This window comes from Myotis davidii, unplaced genomic scaffold (assembly GCF_000327345.1).
Source record: "Myotis davidii unplaced genomic scaffold, ASM32734v1 scaffold591, whole genome shotgun sequence".
NCBI lineage: Eukaryota > Metazoa > Chordata > Mammalia > Chiroptera > Vespertilionidae > Myotis > Myotis davidii.
In genome coordinates, this window is record NW_006284340.1 from 1,883,105 (window position 1) to 1,891,783 (window position 8,679).

General features: G+C 41.6%; 1 protein-coding gene across 1 annotated transcript in view; it reads right to left on the minus strand.

The window, feature by feature from the left end:
• CEP350 (centrosomal protein 350kDa) overlaps nt 1–7,136 on the minus strand; it is a 128,204-nt gene extending 121,068 nt beyond the window's left edge. The window contains exon 1 of the mRNA XM_015570073.1: nt 7,126–7,136. The gene's annotated coding sequence lies outside the window, so the exon portion shown is untranslated. The remainder of the gene's footprint in view (nt 1–7,125) is intronic.
• Between the last annotated feature and the right edge of the window lie 1,543 nt (nt 7,137–8,679).

The following is an 8,679-nucleotide window of genomic DNA, read 5'->3' on the forward strand; positions in this document are numbered from 1 at the left end:
ATTCATGGCCCACCTTTGGGATAAAAGAAATACATGAATAAAAAATAAAGAAAAAGTGGAAGATTTGCAGCAACAGTCCAGAAAAATTCAGTGATTTTTAAAAATAATAACTATGATCCAATTATTTAAAAATGCCAAATGCTCTACACCACTAGCAACCAGGGACAAAATAAAACAATAATGAGAGCCCTGGCCAGTATGGCTCCGTTGGTGGGAGTATTGGCCCTGTGCACAGGAAGGTTGCACATCTGATTCCCAGTCAGGGCACATGCAGAAGGCAACCAATAGATGTTTCTCTCTCTCTCTCTCTCTCTCTCTCTCTCCCTTCTTTATCTCTAAAACCAAAAAATAAAAGCATGTCCTCTGATGGGAATTTTACAAATAATTAATAAGATATCATCTCATACCCACCAGGTTGGCAAAAAAAAAATTGAAAGTTCTGATAATACTACGTATTGGCAAAGATGTGAAACAAGGGGAATTTTTTTTTTCCTGGTGTTCCTCATGACGTCAGCATCTCAGTCCTGAGACCATGACCCAACTCAGAGGACCTGCCTATGAGAGGGCACATGTTGAGGCCTGTTGCTGGTCAGAAATACGGAACATGGGATGTAACTTAAGTTCTTTGAAAATTCAGCCGTAGTCACAGGTAAAATACACCAGTAAGGTAACAGTGAACTTGGGATTTGAGCTCAGCTGTAGCTCAGAATCTCACTCTTCTTTTTTTTTTTTTTTAATTTTATTTTTTATTACAAAGGGTATTACATATGTGTCCATTTCTTCCCCCCGCCCTAGACAGTCCCCTAGCCTCCCCTATTCCCCAGTGTCTTATGTCCATTGGTTATGCTTATATGCATGCATACAAATCCTTTGGTTGATCTCTTACCCCCCTACCTCCCGCCCCCGAACCCTCCCCGGCCTTCCCGATGCAGTTTGACACTCTGTTTGAGGCAGCTCTGCCTCTGTATCTATTATTGTTCAAAAGTTTATAATGGTCTCAATTATCCGTGAATAAGTGAGATCATGTGGTATTTTTCTTTCATTGACTGGCTTATTTCACTTAGCATAATGCTCTCCAGTTCTCACTCTTCTTAAATGTGAAAAGTTATCTGCCCATGGCAAAAAACCATAGCTTGGAAGAAAAGAAATTCTAATTAAACAGGATCTAGTAAAATGAAAACAAAGCCCTTTACTTAATTTACCCACAACTTCTCATTGAGTAAACATTAAAACAGATTGGTTCTGACGTATTGCAAGGTAAAAGATTTATCCCTGTCTGAGAAAGTCCAGGTATCACTCTTAAGAAAGAGATCAGAGATTTTCAAGGTACGTTGCAGCTAAATGAATTTAGCAAGAAACAAGCTCAAATAAGCACAGACTTACTTTTGGGTGGTCTGGAAATTGATTTTCTAGCCTTAAAAAAGATTTTAAAATTCCTACTCCAAATAACCTATACATACAATTATTTTTGATTTTGTGTAAACCAGGTGCTGAGAATGGAATGTTTGTGATAAAATACTTCAGGGTGTATCAGGGCTGGTAATTTTCATACCAGGGCAGGGCATTGTTGATCCAGCCACATTTGATTCCAAACTGTCTACGCACAACGATTTGCCCTATGAGTCTAGAACAAAAAATGTAACATGGATGGAACTAATGTCAGCAGGGATTCTGGCTATATATATATATATATATATATGAAAAGGACAAACATGTCCTCACCAAGGGTATGTGTGCCCTTCTTCCAGACCACAAGCAAAACATAGATCTGTTTAACAGTGCCATGCATTTAGCTCTAACAGTTCATTAAAAGCTCATTAAATAGATGGATGGATGGACAGATGAATTCATTCCATCAATGAATAAGACCAGGAGAATTAGCTGGAAATCTAAGGCAGAACAAAACCCACTTCTTAAAGTGGATTTTTGTTCAGTTCAAAGTAGCTTTCGGGGGATTGAGTTACCTGGAAAATTGTTCCAAATCCACATCTCACTTTTGATAGTTAATCCCTTCCTCAAGATGAGCGCCGAAGTGCTTTGGAATAAAGCCAGACAACGGGGTTAGTGCGTTTCTTCCTTCCTCTGTTTCTGGTAAGGTCAAAAGTAAGCCGGGACTTAGCACAAACCTGAGGCTGGCTTTTGTTTTTAAATAGAGGCTTCGAATAAGAGATTCATTTATTGGAGCGATTGTGAGACATGGAAACAATGGGTACGTCGCAACACCACTGTCTAATAAAAGCATTGGTGAGTGTAAAAACAACTTGCTTAAATGATATCTACATAATTTATGCATATAAATTAAATAATGTATGCATATAAACATCAAAATAATTCTATACATGTGGATACATGCATATAACAATATGTACAAATGATAAACGCTGGTATGAGGGGGCAGATCTGGATTAAGGCGAGGCTGACTTTTGGTCATTTTATTACTCTGGTTTGCTTCCTGTCTGAGGTTTCCTCAACAAGGCTTGTCAATGAGACAACAAATGTGTTTAAATCTAAGTAGTAGGTTTGTCTTATTTTTCCCAAGTTAAGTTTTATGCTTGTTAAGAACAAAAATACTACCCTAACCGGTTTGGCTCAATGGATAGAGCGTCGGCCTGTGGACTCAAGGGTCCCAGGTTCAATTCCGGTCAAGGGCGTGTACCTTAGTTGCGGGCACATCCTCAGTAGAGGGTGTGTAGGAGGCAGCTGATCAATGTTTCTCTCTCATCGATGTTTCTAACTCTCTATCTCTCTCCCTTTCTCTCTGTAAAAAATCAATAAAATATATTTAAAAAAAATAAAAACCTTTAAAAAAAAAAGGACAAAAATACTTCTTAAATGTGCGATTTTTCAAATGTTCTTAAGCTTTAAAAATTGTATTTTTCTATATTTAATCCCCAGGGACCTTCAGAGATCAGTTTCTTTTCATGTTGAGCACCTTCTTTTTCTTAGTACTTTCCCTATTGGCATTCCTTTTAAATAGCTTTGCTTAACAGACACGGTGACTCCCTTGCTCTCTCTATACAGGCAATCCCTTCTTCTTAAAACACTCTTGAAGCGAACAGCATTTCTCTTTAGAGCATCTCTGTTTTGATGATGATTTGTAGACTAGGAACAGAAAGGAGACATGCAGTAAAACACAGCAAGACAGCTGCAATGAAGAACAAGCTGCAAAATGTAAGTCAGAACGAGGTTGTATTTTTTGCAAGGGGTGAACCAGCTTGCTGACAGGCGGTGGAAAGTTTTAAACTCTTGACAGGAGATTTTCTGTGGCCCTTCCAAAAATAGAAAAAGGCAGCTGGGTGCCCAGGCTGGAAGAAGACCCGAGGGTTTTAATGAGGCTTATCAACTACGAAAACTCCCCTGGAATCCCAGCACGGGGTGCTCCCCACCTGTTGAACGAGAAATGAGAACATGTGGGTATTTGGTTACACATCCTACTGCATTAGCGGGAGGCCCACAAAATATTACAAGGGGGCAAAAGCAGAAAAACCGACAGGCGGGAATAAGAGTGACGGTGAAGACGCAGCTGGCTTTGGAAATGAAAGGGATTGTATATAGTATTAAGCATGAATTGAAAAATTTGGCAAAGCAAACACATACTGTTCTAAGATATGCTGATAATTATTTGACATATATAAGTGATTGTATTATACACCCATACATATGCACTTTATATAATATGTGCATTATATATCGTTTACATCACTCTCGTATAACCTCTAATAACCTCAGTTATTCAGACACACTATTTGCTTTAATTCTCATCGACACCTGTGCTGTGTTACCACCATCCCTTTCCCGGATGAGGAAGCTGATGCTGAGAAAGGTGAGGTGACTTGGTTTCAGTCACAAGGTTCCACAGTGGTAGAGCTGGACCGGAACCTCATCTTCTGAACCCAGGATGGGTGCCTGTCCCACTACACTGCTGGCTGCTCAAAGCAAGCAGAGGCTCTTGAGAAAGGACACTGGAGGGTGGGTTTCTGTGCTTTGGCCAAACACAAAAGTTATGAGTGCCTCAGTGAGAAATAGTCCTCTTTGCTGCGTTCATGATGCCTCTCTTCCCCCAACTCTCTAGTCACCCTTTAACCAGAGCACACAGGTGACAAAGGATGTGCAGGGTGGGGCAAAAGTAGGTGTACGGCTGTGAGTACGAGAAACAGAGTTTATTCTTGTATTATTTTCCATCTGAACAACTGTAAACCTACTTTTGCCCTACCCTGTATATATATGCAGCTATACTCATCATGTTTCGATGTAGCTCTTGGCCCTAAATGAACTGATCTCCTGTCAGTCACTTTAATCCTGAGCTCAGGTCAAAATGAAGGAGAATTTTATTAATTCTTCATTTTGAAATGCAGTTAGAGCTTACATGCAGTTAACTTAAAACTTTATGTGATTATAATTTACTTTTAGCACAAGTATATGATGTTAGCATCATGAAATTATATTTGTGGTTTTTGTCAGGAGTAGTGGTATCGACTTTGCACCACAAAAGTATGGGTTCATGCAGCAGAGTATAAAAGATTTATAGAGGCCCGGCTGGTGTGGCTCACTGGTTGAGGGTCTACCTATGAACCAGGAGGTCATGGTTCGATTCCTAGTGAGGGCACATGCCCGCGGTTGCGGGCTTGATCCCCAGTATGGGGTGTGCGCTCCCTCCCTTCCCCTTCCCTCCCTTCCTCCCTCCCTCTCTCCCTTACTTCCTCTCTCTCTCCTTCTCTCTCTCTCCTGCTCTCTCTCTTTCTTTCTTTTATTGATTTCAGAGAGGAAGGGAGAGGGCGAGAAAGATAGAAACAGCAATGACAAGAGAGAATCATTGATTGGCTGCCTCCTGCACACCCCATACTGGGGATCGAGCCCACAACCCTGGCATGTGCCCTTGACTGGATTCGAACCTGATGCCCCACAGAGCCCAACTGGCTAGGGCTCATCATTGATGTTTCTATCTCTCTCTCCCTCCCTCTCCTTTCCTCTCTGAAATCAATAAAAATATTGTAAAAAAAGATTTATAGGAGCTTGGAGAGGCACACTAACGGGAGAGAATAACATTCTTAAAAGGACAGCCACCACAAACCACCCTTTCTTCCCATCGTATGTCCCCATAGGCATTACAGAATTTTCAGGGACAGTTCTGAGCTGAGTGGGGGTAGAAAGTATAGAATAATTAATTCCTAGGCCTCTCCTGTGCATAGCCCACCCTACCACAAAGAATGTATCCCACACATGCAAAACAACCAGTCGGGCCCCAGCTATCAACTAATACACTTTCACGATGGTTCTGTATAAGACACCTAAAATGGGTTCTGCTCAATGGCCTACACCTAATGTGGGTTCTTTTTTTGCATCCGGGAGAATTTATTTTTCAATCCTCTCTTAACCTCTCCCACCAAAAGCAACATGACTTACACTGAAAGCATTTTCACCAACTTGTTTACAGGAGATATTCGTGTTAAAAGTACATGTACTACAAATTTACAGCAAAAAAAGTGCCTTTTGGTATCTGCAGAGTTGACCTAGTGCTATGAACAAAAAAGTAGATTCAATTCCTGAAATGATTTTCCAGTTCCATCACAAACTCATTGTGCGTGCTTAAGCAAGTTACTCAGCCTCTGAGTATGTTAGTTTCTCCGCTGATAAAATGGGGTTAATATTATTTGCTATTAGATAACGTCAGCAAAGCACGTGGAGAGCCTCTGATGAAAGGCGCCACAAGTATCTCACTATCTGAGGCGTGACCGCATTCTGTCTGGACGGTGGACTTTACCAGGCTCGCTGGTGATCCCAGCACCTCCTGCCTTCAAAACTTTTCCTGTTCAACTTGCTTTTCCCTTTATTCATTTCTATTTATACTCTGTGCATTTTCACTTCACTATACTGTTTGCATTGTTTTGAGGAGAGGTGATGATGCTTTGAAGAAACCATGGTTTGTGGTTTTTGGTGGTTTTTTTTTTTTGTTTTAACGCATATGCTTATATTTAAGATTTGAAACAAATACCAAAGCACTTGGACAACTTTGTAATTTTAGCTATGAGAGTTATATTAGCTTTCTTGCTTGAGTTATTTACATTTTAATTCATGTTAAAAGGTAATTTTCAGCATGCCCATATATCTTTATGTTCCTTCGTGGAAGACTTGAGGCAGATGTTGAAACTGCTGTCAATTTTAATGTTTGTGCCCCTTTTCTAGAAGAACAAGATAACATGATACAAGGGGGCAAACAATTATTTGCTGAGGACTAAATCTGAGCTTAACCTCTGGTCCAGCCAGCTAATACATATTGATCTCCTCTGGTAAAATGGCAAAGGTCAAAGGGCTACTTCAGGAACAACCAGATGCCTCTAAAAGTAGACCTGCTGATTCAATAACAAATAAAGCTCACAGGTGAAGTCAGAGGTAGGAAGTCGGCTGCATTTCCTGAACACGAGGGCCCTTCACTCCCTGTGTCTGTCAGCCTTCTTATCCGAGGCTAATAAGAATATTTCAGAGGAGTCGGCTTGGTCTTTGAAATCTATCAATTAACATCAGAAAATCCAATTCTTGGCACTATTTCCAAAGGGAAAGATTTCATCAGAATCTGCCCGGTAAGATGTTATATTTCAAGTGGCAAGTGTTACACCATCCAAACACAGCTTGAGTCATCTGTTGAACAATGGGCAGATTATGTACTTCTCTAAGAGATGAACTTTCATCAGAGACATCAAGCAACATACTAGGGGCTTTACAGTATTTCCCTCATATCCATTATATGTTTATGGTTTATCAGGTATGGTTTTATATCATTTTTGCTCCTTAAGAAGTAGATATGATGATGGGATTGACTATAGCATGATGGTTCAGAATGTAGGCTCTGGAGTTAGGAGGTGAGTTCAAATCCTGTTACTAACAGTACAGCTTTGTGCCTCTATTTCCTCATCTATAACTGGGAGATAGTAATAGGATCTACTCCAAAGGATTATGAAAATTAAATGAGAAACCATGTGTGCAGGGCCTATGGTGGTGTCTGGCGCATATTAAGTGTTCAATAAATGTTAGCTTAAACTCTACTAAGCTTGGTGTGACACAGGTTGGGCCTCTGAAAAGCTGACTGTGAGACAAACTTTCATGTGCAGGATACTTACTAGGGAGTACCCTTGGTATGAACACCTGTGGAAGGGAGGAAAGGGAAGCAGAACGGGGGAGGAGAAGTCACACTGTAATAGCCTCAGCCAACTCCATAGGGGAGCTGTGTGCAAATGGCCCATCTGAGTTACACTGTGTCGGACTGAGAAGACTGAGCCTTTATACGGCCTCCATCAGTCATTGCATGTGCACCACTCTCCCCCTCGCTGGGCTGTCCTTGCCCCTCGCTGGGCTGTCCTTGACCAAAGCACACCTCCACAGTTGAGGCAATCCATGAAGTGACCGACAGTGCAGACACGGACGGCACGCCCAGCAGCTGGTGCAAAAATGTCTTTCTTGTAAGGAATCTAGGTGGCCCACCTTCATTGTTCAACACAGGGTGGTCTGTGCAGCATTTGGAAAAGAATGTCAACAAATTACAGATGCTTGAATAGAAGTAAGGAATTTGAGGGTAAGAGCAGGATAGTCAAGCTGAGTAAGCGTAAGCCATGGGAACAGGAGAAAGAACTAGATATGGATGATGGAATGTTTTCTCGTTCATTTTAATTCCCCAGGTTTTTGGAGAGGTTGGATTCTAGTTCCCTGGAAGCCCTTTGTTTAATGAACATTGTGATGGGTTGAGGTTTGAAATGGGAGGTGTAACCTGGGAGAAAGCCCTCGTATTCTGCATAATAAGGGTCACGTAGGTGGGTGGAAATAGAAGCCAGCCACAGGCCATGCCATTCCCAAGGGGCGAGGAGAATCATTGTTAAGAATTTTTTAGCTAATGAGGTAACTAGTTACGGCTAACATGGTATCTTTGATGTCCTTGACACTTTCTAAGTGTTTTTCATGTCTTATCTCACTTGATCCTCACAACACTCTAAAATAGTAGCTACCATGATTTCTCCCATTTTAGAGATGAGGAAACTGAAAGAGGTCATTTGCCAATATCGTTCAGTGAGAAAGGTGTGGCGCTGGGATTGGGACGCAGGCAGGCAGAAGCCAGATTGGAGGGCCGGTGCTTTTAATCGTCCTTTGCCCTCAGTCTCTGTGCAACTGCCACTGCTTCTGATGCAAATGGACTCTATCTTAGGAATTCAAAGAGGTGTCATTTTGCACCAAGACTGAGAGAGGGCAAAAACAGAGGCTGTGTGGTATGCAGGGAAAGGTGACACCCAGGTTGCGTGTTGGTATTTTGAAAAAGATGAACCGTGAGACAACACTGCAGGCCTTTAGTTATAAAAGCAGGATGCCAGTGTGGGCAAACATGAGTCAACAGGGAGGATTGTGTGATGACTGTCTCACCCGACTTGAACTTCTTCAGACCCTTGGTACGTGCAATACCGGCTTCCACAAAGCTGAGCAAAGAGGAAAGAGAGAGAAGGATGTAAGGGACAGCCACAAATGAGAATCTGCAGGTTGGAAAAGGACTCACCTATATAGAGTCCAAACAAACTGGGGGGAAGCGGGGAGATACCGTCCACTGGATCCTAGAGACTATATACACAGTGATCAGAACTCATGTTTTAAAGCCGGTTGCCTGGGTTCACATCTCTGCTTCACCACTTGCTACTTGGGTAT